The 18,942-nt window shown below is 38.3% G+C and overlaps 1 protein-coding gene across 1 annotated transcript in view; it reads left to right on the forward strand.

The window, feature by feature from the left end:
- LOC115765345 (adenylate cyclase type 9) overlaps positions 1–18,942 on the forward strand; it is a 45,360-nt gene that overhangs the window by 15,055 nt on the left and 11,363 nt on the right. The gene's annotated exons all lie outside the window — the stretch shown is intronic.

The raw sequence follows: 18,942 nt of genomic DNA on the forward strand, positions 1-18,942 counted from the left end.
GAGCAATGCTCATAAAATAAGAACAACAACAGCAGCAGCAGCAGCAGCAGTGAGGCAAGCAGGTAAATGTTGTTGCGATAAAATATATAAAAAACGCGATAAAGTCATTCAAAGTGTTTTAAACTGTTTGTATGGCCGAGAGAGACGCAGAGCTGGAGGTAGGGTACAGGTAGCGTATGGAGCGGACCGAGTGCCCGAAGACACTTGACGGGTTCGCTGACTTCGGTGGCAAACCAAATTGTTTCACTTGCATTTGTGAGTTTGAATGTGTGTGTGTGTGTGGGTGTATGGGTGTGTGTGTGTGTGTGTGTGTGTGTGTGTGTGTGTGTGCCTAAGCCACACAAGCGTAGCCAAGAACAAGTAAAAGTGCTCTAATCGGGCATGTCCGACTAGCAGATACCTTGTACCGAAATGCCGCAACAGAAATTCAAACTTTCTTTTATATCTGCATACTTTGGTGTTTACTTTGGGGTTTAATAATCAAACTGAAAATCGATGCACATCGATTTAAAATAAACGGAATGAGCTATCGTTAACTGGAAATATCTAAATAAGCTCCTATAGTCTCTGAGCTTGACGTGCAAATGGACTGGCAGCTGTACATGGCCAGGTCGGCTCAGCTTTTGGCGTTGATTATATATTATTTAGGTATATAGCATTGAAGATGCCGTCGTCTGTCTGTTATGGTTTATTTCATAACTATTTACAGGGTACAACACAGATATGTTTATGCAAGGTGAAAAGGTTGAGAGCGAGGGAGGTGTCGTTGTGGGTTGCCACTTGCACAGCTCCTCTGTCAAACGAAGGTGACAAATTGAAGCATATCAAACGCTCATTTGACAAGCTAATCGAATGCTAATTTAAATGCACCATTTGCATAATATCCACTAGCTGCAACATTTTGACAGTTCTCGATAAGTTGCTTGTATTTCCTAATTAAATTCAAACAGCATGTCAAATGAATCAGCAGCATGTGTTAATGCATTGTTTGGCATTGTTCTGTGTTCATTATTTAACAACATTATAAAGCCCCCAAACACACATAAAAGCTAGCAACGTGTATAGAAAGTGTTTTAATCACGTATGAAGTATTTCTCATCAATCTTTACCCTCGTGCTCGTGTCAATGCCAAACTTTAGTACATTTTTGGTATCTGTATTCCTTTTTTTTAAACCCTGAACCAATTGAAAATTGGTGAATAAGGTTTTAGTGCAAGTCCATGTAACAAACAATAGAAAGCATCTCCGATCCCATAAGGTATATAGATTCTTGGATAGGACGACGAGCTGGGTCGATCTAGTCATGTCCATATGTATGAACACATCACTCTCAGAAACTACATAAGCTAAAGCTCTGGCTTATCTATATAGCCTAGTATATATATATATTTTTTTTTTTCAATATCTCCACCATTTCCATAATATCGATAAATAAGGATATTGAAACAAGGTTTTTGAAGCAGAGCTCGGAGATAATACCACCAAGCTGGGCCAAAAATGTGGTATATAGGTTCTTGTAAAATATATACATTAGGAATATTTCAATTTTTTGTTATATTTAAATAAATTTAAAATATAATAAAAACTAGAGCCTTGGGCTTTGGTGTACACATATTTGTGCGGCATGCTTTAGGCCTGGAAATGTGATTAAGACCGAGGTGTAAACACCAAAGTTAATAAAGAATGTTTTTCACATGGAGGACGGCTGGTTGTGAGAAGAAGAAGCACAACCATTGCACAAGGGGGGCACTTAGTGTCGTCCGTGCGTGCTTGTGTGTGTGTTCTGTTGTATATGTTATATGTGAAAGGCAGAAAGTTCGAATGCAGCAATTACCCATAGTCGGGCACTTCCGACTAGAGCACTCCCACTTAAACGTAATGAATTGTGAGTGTAACTCTCTTATGTTTAATAAGCTTTTAAATTAACACATTTTCCAAGCGCTAAATCTTATTTGTCGGCCGCTTTAAGCAAGTGTCATCGCGGCATTAGCATATTAACTCTTTTAGAATAACAAGCTCCTGGATCGGGTGTGGCAACTGAATTGCCGCAAGATACACATTTTAAATATTTAGCAGAGCGACAGATGCAATTTCATTATCATCACAAACACATACACACACACTCACACACAGGCACAAGCAGACCTCACACCCACGTCAGTTGACTCGACAAACACAGCAGCCGATGCCGCCGATCTTATCGCTTATCTTTTGGCAGTCAACAAACGCTTCACGTCCGTCATCCGTCAAGCATTTGTTGTTGTTGTAGACTGTGTTTGTGTTTCTATTTAATTTTTTTTTTTTTTTTTGGTCATGGGCGCTGATAAGGTCGCTAAACGCCATCGCCCCACAGTCACACGCGAGACTTGAGCAGACGTCAGGCAGCAGTCAAAAACACCTTCAGCTTTCAGCCGGGCTGCTGTGGCGTATACTTAACAGGGCCAAAGTGCATTCGCTTGCTCCTGCCACTGATCAACTTGGCGTCCTTCAGTTGTCCTCTCTCCCTCCCTGGCAGCCCTCCGCCCGTCAATCAGCCTGTTAGCTTGTCAAAGTCCCAAATCTAAGTGCAGCTCAAATTTCGCAAGCATTATGCGCTGTGGTGTTTGCTACGATACACTGTCAGAGATTTCCATTTGGGAGCCATCAAAACCATTTGCCATTCAATCCATGACAGCCCCAATGCCATTACACAAGTAATAAATGCAATAACACACATGCTTTTATGCACTCGCCGGGCCTGGCCTTATGTTAACTCTCAAATGCACTTTGAACAATGGCCGCCACACTGTGATGAACCCGCAAAAATCCGGAAAAGCAAAAAACAATTCTGAATATTGCAGTCGGCTGCAACCGACTGTGTAATGCCCGTCTACAGTCCAATAACAGCAAAATGTATCAAGAGTTGGCCATTTTTTCGTTTTTCCAAGGCAAATATTTTGCTATCGATCCTTAAAAGTGTTCCATTTCAATTTGGGCACTCTAGCTCTAAAACTATTAAGGATACCAATTTTGGCCAGAAAGGCGCCAAAATAAAATTGCAAGCATACAGATGGGCAAATGGAAAGGCGGACATCAAGACGGACATAGCACAAAAGCAAAATATACTATTGTTTCGCTTTGCGAACTAGTGTAAACATTAATTGAATGATAACAAAATGAGTTAACTAAAACAATAAAAGCTACAACAAGCAACAACAACTATTGTTAACGAAACAAGACAACACCCTAAAATTCTCCAAAAGAAACAAATCAACACAAGTAGGTGTGATCTAGTCGGGTGTGCGTAACTTGGAGATACCCTGAACGCAGCAAGTACATGCACAGAAACACACACACACACTCACACACACGCATACTTTCGCACTATAAGATATGCGTTTATATTTCTTAACTTCGGTGTTTATTGTCCCAACTTTATGACACTTTGTGGGCATAAATATGACAAACAAATGTCTGTAAGGACCAAGCCCATTGAAAATTTATTTTTTATTTCAATTTTGTTCTTGTATGGGTGGAGGTATCTAAGAAGTAAAATGGTTTGTTTCCGTGTATAATAAACAGGATACTTCTACTCTCTAACTTTTAAAGATATAGTGAAAAGGTTGCATTATGGAAACGGGGCAAGTTATCGATAGTTGGAAAGAGACTTGGTCGACTCCCGCCCTCCCAGTCCTCAGAGATAGACGCGTTCAGACTGACGATGGGCATAGCTTAATCGACTTGGCTGTTGATACTGATCAAGAATATATATACTTTATGTGGTAGTAGATGCCTTTGCCCATTGCCTGTTACATACATTCAAACTAAACCGTTATACCCCAAGGTGTTCATCGTATAAAAACCAAAAAAAAATTCGACAAGCACAAAAGAAGAGAGACAATTGTTTTAGCTCTGTAAAGAAGGCGTGGCAACAACCATAACCAAAAAAAAATATATAGAGAATATATGAAAGGCGGAAAAAAAAGAGAGGTAAATGCATTACATGTCAAAAATCAAAAAATGGAGCACAGCGCGCGAATGTTGCCAGCATGCGAAGAAGAAGCTGAAAAAGCATTTTATCAACGAGTATGCGACTTCGCAATATCCTGTAAAAAGTTTGGATTCTCAATCGGCTCAGTCGCAAAGATATGAATGAAGAGTTACCGTAGAACCTTACCTAGTCAAATCTTACTTTATCAACCAAATAAAGGAAAAGGATAAAAAATATGTAAAAGATGATGGTTTTTAATAGGACCCTTCTTTTTTGTTATAATACAATTCGGGTTTTTAATGGCATAAGAAATTTATAAAATATCCTTAAAAAACGGAATGTTTGAAAATTGTTCAAATTGTAGATCTACGATGCAGCTATGAGTATGGTAGCTGAGATCAAGCAAGCATATAATGTCCAATTGATTCGTCAGATACAGGGTATACAAATATAGCAAGAATTTTATCGTGTAAGCAGCGAATAAATGAATGTGCATGCGTGTGTGTGTGTGTGTGTACGCGCGCGCTTGCCAGAGGGCTTAGCGCACAGTCTAGTGGAGCGTGAATTGCGGAAGTGCGCCTGACAAGAGCGGAAATGCTGTTACCTGTTCATGGTCTATGTGCCCCTACGGGTATTTGGCAGTCGGACAGCCAGGCAGCACGTCAATCTCATGGGTATAACCACCCAACCCTAACCGCCCGGCTCATTAGCAGCCGTGGGATCAGACATTTGATGATGCATACTTTTAAGCGCAGCTAGGCGATGAATCCACAAGAACTCCGTATGCTCAAGTCTGGCATCTCAAAATAGTTACAAACGAACCAATCAGCCGAATCTGTTAGCATAATAATCTCAATTTTGATCAATTTGCATGATTGGCGGTATTGGCCAATATTGACAGCTGCCACCGAGTCAAAGATTACGGAGAAGCTTGTTATAATCTATGAATGCGGTGCGATTCAAATTCATTTAGTGAATTAGTTAATTGCCTCAGACTAGTCCTTGAAACTCAACTGAGACTTTTCAAAAATATCTTAAAATAAAATTATGAAATTAAAATTTAGCTAAGATATATATCTCAAAATATGTACTCAAATTGTTATTTCACACTTTACTTTTTATAAAAGCATTTTGCGCGGAACTTCTTGAAAGGATTTCGAAACATTTTTAATATAATGCTGGATTTGGATAAAAACGTCAAATAAACCATCAGAATTTAGACTATGTTTTTAAAGCGCCAACCCAAGAGTGTTGAAATACCAAAGGAATAAGGCTTTATTTTTAAAAAGGTTCATATTTTTAATTTATAGGGTGAAAGGTGAAATATTCATAATGAACTCATACAACAAGTTCGGTTTCAAATTTCAAAAACAGGCTACCCTTTTCACTCATTTGGCATGGGTTCAAGGCATCAAGGCATGAACTGTGTTATTAAAAACTAGAAACATTTGATACAACAAGATTCAGCCCGAAACATGGATTCATAAATGTTGAAAGGGAGGCTCACTAATCGAACCTCAAGGCAGGCACTTGGCTCCAGCCGTGAAAGTTTTGTTGAGTTTGCAAACAAAATAAAGAAATATAATGGTAAAAACTTCATATAGTATAATATACATTTAAATGGGTAAAATTATTCATTTGTATTGTTGTTTGAATTGAGCACGAACCTTTAGAGCCTACCCAAATATCAAATTGTTTGAGGTTTATCCGATTTGCCATTTGTCAAGGCTCGCAGTTTGGCAACAAATTGCGGTCTTTTGATTGCCATAGTGCCTGTCATTGTCCTGGCATTGTGTCTAGGTCTATGACATTGCGCTTGCTTCGCACGCACACACACACACACACACACACACACACACACACACACACAGACACAAACACACGTACACACACTTGCACAAACAATTTGTCGGTAGCTGACTGCTCATTATCCTTGGCACTGTGCGGCAATGCTTTAAAATTGATTTTCCGCTTTATATTCTTTTGGCTTATTATACTTATTTTTGTATATGTGTAGCTGTGCATGTGTGTGTCATGTGTCTGTTAGCGTGTGTGTGTGTGTTTTATAATTTTTCTGCTTTTTGTGTCAACGTCTGAGGCATTCCATTGTTTTGTTTGTGTTTGTGCCTGGCTGACTGTTTATGGACTCGACTGTGGCCTGTAGCACTTGCTAACTGGAGGAACCAAAGAGAGTGGACGGCTGTAAAATGGGGCAGGGGCTATGTTAACTGTTGTTAGCTGATGTCCTTTCATTTGGCATGCAAGCGTTGGCAAAAACGGCAACAGCAACGTGCTAAACGTCCTCGACTGGGTTGCCTGCCGAGCGCAACCGACGGACATTCAGAAGTAATTGTATGTGTTTGTGTGTGTGTGTGTGTGTGTGTGTGTGTGTGTGTGTGTGTGTGTGTGTGTGTGTGTGTGTGTGTGTGTGTGTGTGTGTGTGACCCGCTTGTCTTTTGACTTGATTACATTTCATTTTTTTATAATACATTATTGCATGCCCCACACCCACACAACGCACGCACACACACACACACACACACACACACGCAAACACACACATACACAATGCGCTCGCTGCCTTTCTTCTTTGCAATTCTTCATGTCTTTGTTGTTGTCTCATTCCTCGTTTCTCTTGCCGTCTGCTGCTATTTTCGGTATTTCCTTTTGCTGCGGCCATCTTTGTGCATTTTCAATGCGCCACGCCCCCTTTAAGAAAGCCACAGTCACGAGCTCATGTTTATTTCAGTGGGTCATTGGGTTGCTACTATTTATGGCCTTTAAGTAAAGTCGATTCCGTTACTGGGCTCTTTTCAGTGATTCCTTTCAATACCCGTTCATAGAGCGCATAAAGGGCATATTAGTTTTGTGCAGTGTCCTGTTAAAGCAGGTCTTGAAATGTTTATCATTTACATAGTCGTGCATACCCGTGCTAAGATGCCAAATACCTTGTGCAGCTTTAATGCTAGAGTGCCCTAATCCTGAGTGGAAACTACTTACTAATGAGCGCCTCTAATGAAAGATTTTGGCAAGTCGGGAACGAGTAGTACGCAGTAAGATGCCCTCGATTTTACTTGGTTTTGTGTTTTGGCATTATGTTGTGCGTAAGCGTGTGTGTGTGTGTTGTGTTCAGCTCTGTTGCATGCTTTTCAAAAAATACAATCGTTTGTCCACTTGGTAGCACCCGAGGCTTAATGTTACTTGCAGGCAGCTGCTAGGAAAATTGTTAATGTGGGAGTTAGCATGTGTGTCTGTGTCTGTGTCTGTGCCCGTGTGTGCGTGTATGTGTTACCAAGCATATGCAAATGAAAGTGCTTATTTACACTTTGGCGTCATTGTGACGCACTTACACAATGCAAGCGACGCCGGCAGCAACAGCAGCAGCCGCCACAGCTATTGCCTTTGACCTCTGCTGCCGCCGCTGCCGCTGCTGCTACTGATGCCAGCGCCTAGCGTTGTGTGACCCCCAGCGAGGACAGAAGCAACGGCAGCAGCAGCAGTAGGAACAGCAGCAACGGCAGCGCAAACACTTTGTTGTCCTTTATTGTTTGGGAGATCCTTGCTTGGCAAGCGATAACAACTGCACTGACCACAAGGTCCCACCGCCAGCCACTTTCAATTGTTAGTTTTGCTGTGCTCGGCTCACTGGGCGACCGACCAGCCTGGCATCCGGTCAACTAATCATATTTACGTCCGGGGCTATGGGCGAAGACATTCATGACTTTGTTTTTGGCAATTGCATTGGCTTGTGGGCTGCTCGGTCTCTTTGTATACTTAAGTCAATCAATCTGGGAGGCATTGCCTTGGTATTTCACTTCATTTGATTCGCACATTCTTTTGGAACGCGCAGCTCACTGCTCCGTTCTTTGACGCCGCCCTCGGCTACTCGTTACATTTGTGAGTGATTAGTACCCGTTCTTTTTTCTTCACTATTCCCTCTTGCCGATCACTGCTACTCGTTAAACTTAATTGGTGTAAAAATCATTGCGTCATTTGTAGGTTGCAGTTGCTCTCAATCGCTTCATTGATTCATTCTGTAAATCATCACGAAAGCACAATCTGGCACGCCAAGCTAGTTAGTTATTATTTTTTTCAAAACAATTCTTTGGTGGCTAAAAATCTATAAAATTGGACAATAACTTTTGAAAGGCTAATAAATTTTTATTATATTCGTGCAATTTTGTAGTGCGACGTGCCAATAATATAAACATTGTAATCCATTATTTTTCAAACATTTTTGTGAATATTCAAAATTTTAGAAAATATTGCAGAAATATAATATATATGTAAAAATATAATCATTGATTTCGAACGTTTTCTATGAATACGCATGTTAGTGCCGCAGTAGAAGCGCAATTAATACACTTTTTTCGCTCATTCCAATTTATTACCTAAGCTCTATGAAACGTTTTGTTGCTTTTGTTAAAGTCGTAACTCGTCCCATTGTGCTGTTCTTATTATTGCCCTTTTAATCAATCGCTGTCAATAAATGTCTATTTCAATCAATCAATTACATTAATCTTATTGGACATAAATCAGTCTAAATACTCGGTCTCTCTTTAAGCTTTTGAGCTGGACTAGTTAACTCGTTGCATTTCTTTTTCCATCTCTCTTTCCTGACTTTGAGTAACGAGTGATTGGAAAGCTGCGCACTCGTTGCCTTTTCAATTTAACTCGTTGACTTTTAGCCTAGCTCCATAATCGTCACTCGTTACAACAAATCGTTAAGTGTCACATTATAAAATTCGTTGCATTCGATTTCTGGCTACTTCTCCGACACTCGCTGCCGTTTGTCAATGCGCACACTCGCTACTTTTGTCTAATATGTATGCCTTTTGAATTAATCATAGTTTTCGAATAAGTTTAACTCATTATTCATACGATACGCACACCTTCTCCTACTGACCCTACCAGCCTCTCGCTCTCTCTGCTCTTTTGCTTTGCTCTTGTGCATTTCAATTTAAATATTTAGCTCTGATAAGTGAGTTCGCTGAAATTGTAGCTTGGTCTGTAAGTGCTGGTATTTATTTTTGGCCGCTAATTAATACCTAAAACTTCTTAACGATTTGCCGAACTGATGGCGGCTGCCTGTCTGGGCAAAAGCCCCTCAGATGGCTGCTTTTGAGCCAATTAGGCCGCGGGCAATTTAATTAAATGAATACGTATTTAAAATTTGATATTGCCACGCAATCTACTGAACGCCCAAATACGCTAATAGCAGATGCACTTGCATATATGTTATATATTCAATCAGAAATTAAATTGTGCAATTATGCATAACGAGGTCGACAACCAACTGGAAAGGCTTGGTTAACAATGCCAAACACCAATTGGTTCACCAACTTATTGCCCGGGGTCATTGTGCAGTAATATCATTAACAATTTTCTCTTTGTCATGATTGTGGTTCTGGCTAAAGTTGTTGTCATGCACTTGCAGAGGGTATTTCACTTTTGTTATAAAAGTTGTTGCACTTAGAAGGATAGGTATTCAACCCCATAGAGTTCATATTTATTCTTGATAAGTATCAACAACCTGGTCGATATAGCATAGTCTTAATTGAAACTATGCGAATGAAAGTGCACAGATATCAAAATCGACCGGATCTTACAACTATTCCATATGCTAGTGAAAAATTATGTTTTTGATTTACTCTGTCAATGACATATAAGCAAAATCGAATCCACATCGGACTATATGTTATGAAAAGTTTCAGTCGAAAAATGAGTGTTCGTATAAAAACAACTAATGTGTTTTTGTACCTTCAAACCAAATTCGCAAATTATTATAAATTAGGCAAATTCTATTTTCAATTAAAAGCCAATAAAACAATTGGCCGAGGCTTAAGTTTTTGAATAAAAACACGTCCTTGCCACCTGTTTACAAAGAATATTCAATCTTCGGTATGCCGAAGTTAGCTGCTCTTTCCTCTAGTTGCTGCACATTTTATATATGGCCATTTAACAACAATGAGATGGCATAATACATCATAAGGCGAATGAGAATGCTGGCATACAAAAGCTTTGCATTCAGTGCAATTAATTGCACTATGATATGTTCCCACAACGACAACAATAACAATTAACAACAACGCAAGCAAATCAATTAGACGACGACAACAACAACAAAAGGAATACATTACATGTGTTAAGTAATACATAAGTACCAAGAGGTTGCTCACGGGTCGATTGACTAAAACTGAGTACTGTACGTACTGAGAACTGGGCAGAGAACATGAATACCCATTATTCATCTAATATGTGCTTTTTACAATTCATTACAATCGCCGTTAATTAGAATTAATAGCTCAAAAATTACGAAATGAATATGCGGGGGGATCGGGTCGACGCAAGCCCCACACAAGCCCCAGTCGCATACCTGCGCCTGCCCAGGCAATTATAGGGTATGTTGAGTCGCTTTCTATCCACACTGAACCCAGACTTTTTACCACATCTTATAGGTATGTTTTTTACTTTAACACCAGTTTTTAATTAAATACAAAGTTTTTACATGCGGCTGACAATATAGCATTGTCTTAAACATTAATTAAAAAGAAGAACGAAATCGTATATTTATGGCAACGAATATTAAATACACTTAAAGTGAGTACAAAGTGTTTTTTCCAGAAATATATTCACCGAAAAATCCTGGAAAAGACTCAAATTCTTCAAGAAACACTATTTAAATATATAAAAATATATATTCACACAAACTATAAAACTAAATAAAACTTATTTTCAAACGATTGCTGTTGATTTAGTTTACATAACGATAAGATCTAGCAATATATTAAGATTAAGCTCAACCTTATCAATAGCTTATATGGCACACATAAGAGTGTAACTAACTTACCTTCAATTTTGGACAGTGCATATTGACAGATTTACTTTGTGTGTCCGTTCGCCTTGACATTAATGAAAAAAAAGTAATTATTTATTATTATTTTAATTATTGATTTATTCTGATTTTTTTACACAGGTATTTATGAGAGTATTTATATAGTACACATATTTATTTGCTTAATGGGAAAGCGGATCCCTGTCTGTATAATTCATAAATATTGCCTCTGATTAATAACAACAAGTAAGAGGTTCTAGTCGGGAGCTCCCGACTATGGGATACCCTGACCCCTCTTCTTCCAACATTAAATGCATATGTATATTCTATTTTAGAAGCTATATGTCAAGTTTGGTGACTCTAGCTCTTATTATTTACCAAAATTTCCCAAAAAACAGGATATCGATATCGATTTTTATCGATTGCTTGGAAACGGATTAAGTTTTCGATTATCGGAAACAAACTCGATCTGCGCGGGAACTAGAAGCATCTACATCTAAAATTTCTCCAGCTCTTATAGGTTCTGAGATCCTTGCGTTCATACATACGGGCGGACGGACGGACGGACAGACAGATGGGCATGGCTAGATCGACTCGGCTATTGATGACGATCAAGAATATATATACTTTATGGGGTCGGATATGCTTCCTTCTGCCTGCTACATACATTAGATTTTGCACAAATACAATATACCCTTATACACATTTTTAATGGGTTCAGGGTATAAAAATTTGTTTTTTATATCACACATACATAATAATTAACTAATTACGCATATATATATATATATGTATATATGTATGCATTTAGCAATCAAATGGAGCAATGGGCTTCAGGCTCATCGAGTTACAAATCAATGCAAATTCATTCTGCGCTTCAAATATATTCATATTTATTTACTTCTGATTCGGGTGCACTCATTTGCAATCCAGGTCATGTTGTGTGTGCGTTTGTGTGTGCGTGTGCGCGTGTGTGTGGGGCAAGTTCAAGGCATTGCGCGTGAGAAAAAGAAAAAAAAGAAGCAAAAGAAATTTCTTAGCTGCCAAAAAGTCGGCGCCGGGCCGCGCTTCTTATCTTATCAGAATATCAGTTAAAATTACCGAGCGCCAAATTCTATTTAAACAACACACTTTGCACAGAGAGCGAGCGCGACTGTGCCTGGGTGGGAGAGAGTGGGCGGGGATGGCTGTGAATATGTTGCAGGAGTTGATCCTGCTGCTGTTGTTGTTGTTGTTGGTGTTCGTGTTCGTGTTGTTATACTTAGTTGTTGTTAGAGCTGTTAGGCACAGCGACACAGCAACTCACGATCATCGGCAGCTCTCGCTCTCACTAGCCCTCTATCTCTCTGTCGCTCTCTTTCAATCTTTGAGCCTATCTATTCTATCTATCTATCTGTCTCACCTGCTTGGCCTTATCAGGGCAACCGATAAGCTGCCTAGGCTTGCACTTTGTTGTTGCTGTCAGCTGTTCTATGCAGCCAACAACAACAACAAAAACAACTACAACAGAGCAGCAGAGCTAGCGGCGGCATCGCCCATCGGCATCGACATCGACGTTCCATTGTCGCCGTCGTCGTCGCCGTCGTCGTCGTCGTCGTCGTCGTCGTCGTCGTCGTCGTCGTCGTTGTCGTCGTCAGTCAGGCACAAAAAAATTCAAATCAGTTCCCGTCGCGTCAACGGCAACGTCGAGAGTTTTAAGCGTCGATCGCCCGTTGAACCTTTTTTCTTGCTGTGTTACATATTGTTGTTGTTATTGTTGCTGCGCGCGTGTGCATGGCTCTGTATGAGTGCGTGTGTGTGTGTGTGCTGCCAAAAATAACAATTAATCAAACCAAATACATAACAAACAAAAACTGAAAATAAACACCAATTTTGCGTAGTGTATTTTGAGCAATAATCCGTTAATTTATTTAGTTCGATTTTTGTTTTGTTATTTTTTTTTTTTTGCGCAAATTTAAATTTACAACGCTAAAATTCTAAATATTGCTGTCCCATTTGCTGCTGCTGTTGTTGTTTTCGCGTTTGTGGTTTTCGGAATTCATTATAACAAAAATGCTGGTCTCATATTTATGGCACTTTCTGGGTATGTACTAGCATAAAAAAAATGTATTTTGTTGCACAGCCGACCCCGCATTTCCATTTGCATTCGTCATTTGCGTCCACTTTCATTTTTAACTATGCGCTACGATGTTTGTAAAAAGTGTGCATTAGAAAAATTGCATAAACTTTAAAATCAAAATACACCTGGGAAAAGTAGACAACAGGAGAGAGAGAGAGAGAGAGAGAGAGAGAGAGAGAGAGAGAGAGAGGAAGAGAGTAAAGAATTTTTAATTATAACTACAACTTTTCAATATATGAAATTCACACGAAAAACTATTAAGTTACCAAAGCAAACCAACTAACAAAAGCAAAAAAAAACAAATTATGCTTGTATACTAAAACATTTTTAGGGGAAAGAGAATCAAAATCCAGGCATTAAAATGCAAAATAAAATAAAGATGTTTTCATTTTTTAGTGTGGGTGCTGCGTGTGATTAACTGTGTGTGCGTGTGTGTGTGTGTGCGTATGTGTAAAATTATTCGCGGTCAAAGTTTTAATGTAAATATTATTATTTGCTACAGTTGCTATTTTTAGCTGAGCTTATTAGCAGCCTCCAATGAAGCGCACTTCGAAAACTTGAATAAACTTTTTTTATGATTCAGTTAGCGACTCCCCGACGAATTCTTTATACATATATCTGTGTCTGTGTGTGTGACTATCTCTGAATATGTACCTCTGAGTGTGTGTGCATATTCTGTTGGCTGCTTCAACGAGTCGTATACTTAATTTGATTAAGTTCCGTCTACAGCGACGTTATTGCATTCACTTTTCGTTAGCTCTTTTGGCGGCTGCTGCTGCTGCGATAAGATTATCAATGCGAAGAAACCGAATTCAAAATCAAAATCCGCCCTTGTCTCGTGACTCGCCGAGCAATTTCTTTTTTTTTTATCTTTTTTTGCGAATAGGCAACAAGCATTTTGAAGTATGCTTTGCACTTTGCTGCGCCCACCCGGCCAAAGACAATATAAACACGGAAAACGGTTCTATCAAAGTTTTTTGCTTACCAAGCGATCGGCTTCAAAATTATTTTCAAAGAACTTTGTGAGAATTAATCGAAGAAAATTCGCTAAAACCGCGCCTCTTGGATGATAAATGCGGGTCAAAGGTTGACAAGGCGAAATATATGAGGTGTAAGCTCATTCGCAAAGATGTTTAAGAAATTCTATTTGAGACGTGTTTCACAATTTTCGCAAATAACATTCCTCCTCGGTGGAAATTGCAGATCAAAGAATTTTTTTGTCCGATCAGCTTTAAACTTATTTCCAAAACCCTACATACGAACTTTTTATAATATAATATAATTTGTAGTACGCGTTTCGTCGCTTTTGAAAATTTTACTCGCAACTGTGGTAAATTGGCGAAAAATTATTGAATTAATGTTATCAAATTAGCATCCGATGGGCCACCTCATCATTTGTATAGATCTTATTGAAAATTGATTTGAGACGTGTTTCTCACCTTTAGCAAAATCTGCGCCTGTTGGCTGATAAATGCAAGTCAAAGGTTGTAAGCGTGAAGTCTTAAGTTTCTTTCAATCGGTCTTAAATTTATTTTAAACTGGTTTCAATTATTTTAGAAATTCGACTCGCAGCTATTGAAATGTGCAACTTTTTTGCTAACCATCGAATCGGTTTTAAACTCATTTTCAAAAATCATTGTAAGAATTCATTTCATTTGATAATTGCAAAATCCACAAAATTTAGGTCAAAAGTTGAATAAACGAGAGTTTATTCAAGCTCAAAACATGACACGACCAAGGCCATGGAATATGCTCTACAAATTAGTTAAGTTAGTTTAGGAGAAGTTTTCATTGTCTTTTTGGGGCTTGGGAGGCGGGAAGAGACGGCTTGTGCCACCTCTCGAGTCAGCTATTGTGATATCAGTTGCTGCTCCGCTCTCCTCCAAGGGTTGCTTACTTAAATAAAATATTATGTATATACATATATGGTAATCCTTGGGACTGTGCTCTTTTGGTACAGAAACATCATACGCGAATATTTCTGCTTTCCACCAAGCAACGTACACATCCTGCTTGCCGTTAAACTCAGGCTAAGATATTTCTATATCACATCTTATACGCTTTATGATTTAAGCTTTTTGACATTCTACTACTTCTGGCTTTGTCAGTTTCAATCCGTATAATCTGCTCTGTTGTATCTTATATTTTTATTCCATTATCTCCTCGATACGTCTATGAGTTTCTGCAGCCTGGTGGAAAAGTGCCGACTGCACAGCTGCCTCCATTTTGAAATGAGCTCCTGTGAATCCATTTTATGTCTGACACTAGCTTTTTAGCCAATACGCGTTCTTTATATTCTTTTCTCTTCACTGCTGCCAATACTCTGTGAACATAAAAGTTGACAAATTAACCGAACGGAGGCACTGTTCAAGTCGTAAATAAACTATTTTCACTAAATTCTACTTGCTTGCCTGTTATCCGCAAAAGTTTTTATATGCATATATAAACATATATATTTTAAATGAATTTGTTTATATTTTATTTACAATTTATTTTTAATTTTCGCGACCTTAGCTGATAGAAATTTATCTTTGCATTTTGGGCAACAGCAGAAATGTATCTGAAATCGAAGTGAATTGCGCTAGCCTGTCCGAAGTTCAGTCCAACAGCTTCTGAAAATGTTCTATTGCAAACAACAACAGCTAACAATCAGGACAATAAAACAGTAAACGAAAGGAAATGTAGTCGAAGCTTGTTCCTCTTTGTTTTGGGCTACAGCTTATGTTCTTAAGCTACTCTTCTCCCTCTCTTCTCACTCATTGTTGTTGTAGTTGTTGTTGTTGTTGTTGCTGTACCTGTGCTTCACAAAGTCACAAAGTCCTGTTTTCTTCTTTTCCATCCCTTCTGATTATTCTTCCCTTTGCTCCTCGCAGTGCAATATTCTTGAATAGCTACGGTATGTATTGTCCGATTCTGGCTTATGTTTACTATAAGAAGTTTGGTGTACCTATCTCTAATAGTATTCGACTTGTGTTTAAAAGACAATGTTTACAAATCTGTATTATTCGATGATACTTTTGATACTCATGATATACAAAAATGATTATTTCAAAGTTCGAGTATCTAGCTTTCGTAGTTTCCGAGTTCGACTCGTTTTTACCGTAATTGAAATGAAAGGATTAATAATATAACATAACTCCACTTTATATTAATATTTATGTTTTTGTAGCAAAAACTTATAGCAGATAATTTCAAATATACTTCATCAGCCTGAATGAAATAGAAGAAGTAACTAATGTATGGCTCATATTAATATATACTCAGTTGCTCAGGCGAAACCCCATAGAATGATGGAAAATGCATTTTTAAAAAACCTTGTTCTTTGGGATTTCTCACTGATCTTAGGATCTTGAACGCTTCATTAACGAATCCCAGATTTATTACCATTGACCTCATGAAAATCGATGTCTGATAGATTAAAACATACATGAAAAAACCTCAAAAAACTTTGCGATTTGCGATGTTAAATTTTGTTAGCTTTCGTTTTGGCAAAATCCACCTTTAAGTCTTTGAAGTGAATTTTATTATTTCTTGAATATTTACATTAGCCATGTCAAATCCTTTAATGACCAAGATTTGTATGATGGGCCTTAACGCTATATTTATTTGTTAAGTCCCATAAGAATGCAAAAAAAAGTTTGATCTAATTTCAAGATGAGTTAACTGATTTAACTTGGGCAGGATGTAAGGTCTTTCGCTTTTAACATAATGCTACCGATTAATAACAATAGCGAGTTCTTTAAGCTATGGCAGTTCAATTTATACAAGTTCCCTTCCTTTGATCTGTGCAATTGTTTATACAAGTTTTCAAAATTAACGAGCACTTCGAAAGATTCACTCGAAAAGGTTTAATCCATTTCAAGGCTTTTATAAATTTTGGGGTTCCATGACTGAAACAAGTCTCGAAACCTTTCGCAAGCAAGCGCATAATTTATTGAGATATATCAACTGATTCAATCTATTCGGTATTTAAGGAGATTCACATTCGACTTTAATTTGTTTGAATATTTCATAAATGTATTGCTGTAAAGCTTTCATCAATGTATGTGTGTATAGTCATACAATTATTGCCGATTTATTTAGTTATTTGTTTTGAAGCACGTTTACATGCTTAAAGCGTGTTTACATGCCAACGCTTTGACAAGAACTAAATAGACGGTCGGGGAATAAATTGACTAAGTCAGAACAAAAATGGAGAAAGGGCGATAGAATAAGAGAGAACGAGAGAAGAGAAGAGAGAGAAAAGGCAGTAAGAGTAAGAGAGAAAAAGAGAGCTCTAAGAGAAAGTGATATATAGAATCAGATACAGTTGGTAGCAAGCCACTTCAATAAACTACTTACTTGTTATACCCATCTAAATATATTTATATTTGTATCATTAAATGTGTAAAGCATAGAAAGAGACAACTCCTTCCCGTGTATATTCTTGATCAGTAACAACTTAAAGAGCGAAAACGCTAAAAAATAGAACTCTCAGCTTCGGCTTTTGCACATGTGTGTACATACACACACATGTAAGCATATTTGTATGTGTGTTGTTCACTGTTTGTTAGCTTTCTTGCGCTAACCATGATCTACACCCAATTTGTATTCACATATGTTTGTACTCATGCATGCATAATTTACACATACAAACATAGCTGCCTGCATGCCATTGGCTGAGACAAGAACTTCTCTCCAGCGTACACTGTGCAAAAATAAAAGTAAAATCAATTTACATGGGCTATTTCATGGATAGAGCTATTGCACACGGTGGAATGTCTGTAGCTATGCTGACTAGTCCTTCTGCTTTAAAGCTATCCCAATGAATATTTACATAGGTCCGTCTTTCTGTTGCTGGAATTCCTATGCCGGAACCGGCCGGAGCATCCCACTATTCTCAGCAATATTCCAATCATATGAGCCAAATTGTATACACGTCTGTAGGAAAAATCGGTCAAAAACATGTTTTATGTGTATCGGCAAAACTGTCAGCCAAATGCCTACGAGGGATTTTAATCTTCGGCCTACCGATACAGACATACAAATATATATGTAAATATGTTATGTAACCATGTATGTATGTAACATACAAACGTGACTCATTTTAAGCCTGCTTATGATGCCTGAACCCATTTTAAAGGGTTTGATGGGTATATTGCTTTTGGGCAAATGTACATAACAAGCAGAAGAAGCATCTCCACCCTATAAAGTATATATATTCTTGGTCAGCATCTACTCGATTCGATTCGATCTAGTCATGTTGGTCTGCCAGCCATGCCAGCTTGTATGAACGCGTCGATCTGAAAACCTAATAGATCTGGAGAATTGGAGAACCTAATAGATCAATCAATTAAAATCGATATCAATTCAGCAAATCTCTATAGTTTTAAGAGCTAGATTCATGGTAAAAGTGTTAAGCTTGGGCAAGCAAGCGCATAGTAGACGAAGGTTCAAGACAATATGATCCAAAGTATAAGATAAGCAACGCCCATACATTTGAATGCCACGCAAAATGTATAATGTGGCTTTTTGCTCTTCAAATGCCCCATAAACCGAGTGGCTTTTCGCTCTCCGAGTCGCCTGCCGGCCTTCCGCAAAGACGTTCTATGATACTCTGCGTCATTTCGTTCTCGAAGTACATTGACCGAGAAAAGCTTATTCTTCCGATGGCGCTTTTGCTTAACTCATGATGCATGAAAGATATATTATCTTAGATATGATTGCTAAATTGTAAATTGTAGATAGATATGATTGAATTTACCGTTTTTTTTTTCACAGTGTACGCTGGAGAGAAGTTCTTGTCTCAGCCAATGGCATGCAAGCAGCTATGTTTGTATGTGTAAATTATGCATACATGAGTACAAACTTATGTGAATACAAATAGGGTGTAGATCATGGTTAGCGCAAGAAAGCTAACAAAGTTTGTTTATTTGGCAGCAAGAGCCACTGCAGTGAATAGCAACACATACAAATATGCTTTGATGTTTGTATATGTGTATACACACACACACATGGCGCTATTTAAGAAGCGAGAGCG

The sequence above is a fragment of the Drosophila novamexicana genome, unplaced genomic scaffold, assembly GCF_003285875.2.
Source record: "Drosophila novamexicana strain 15010-1031.04,08,12 unplaced genomic scaffold, DnovRS2.1 tig00000960-arrow-arrow-pilon, whole genome shotgun sequence".
Classification (NCBI taxonomy): Eukaryota; Metazoa; Arthropoda; class Insecta; order Diptera; family Drosophilidae; genus Drosophila; species Drosophila novamexicana.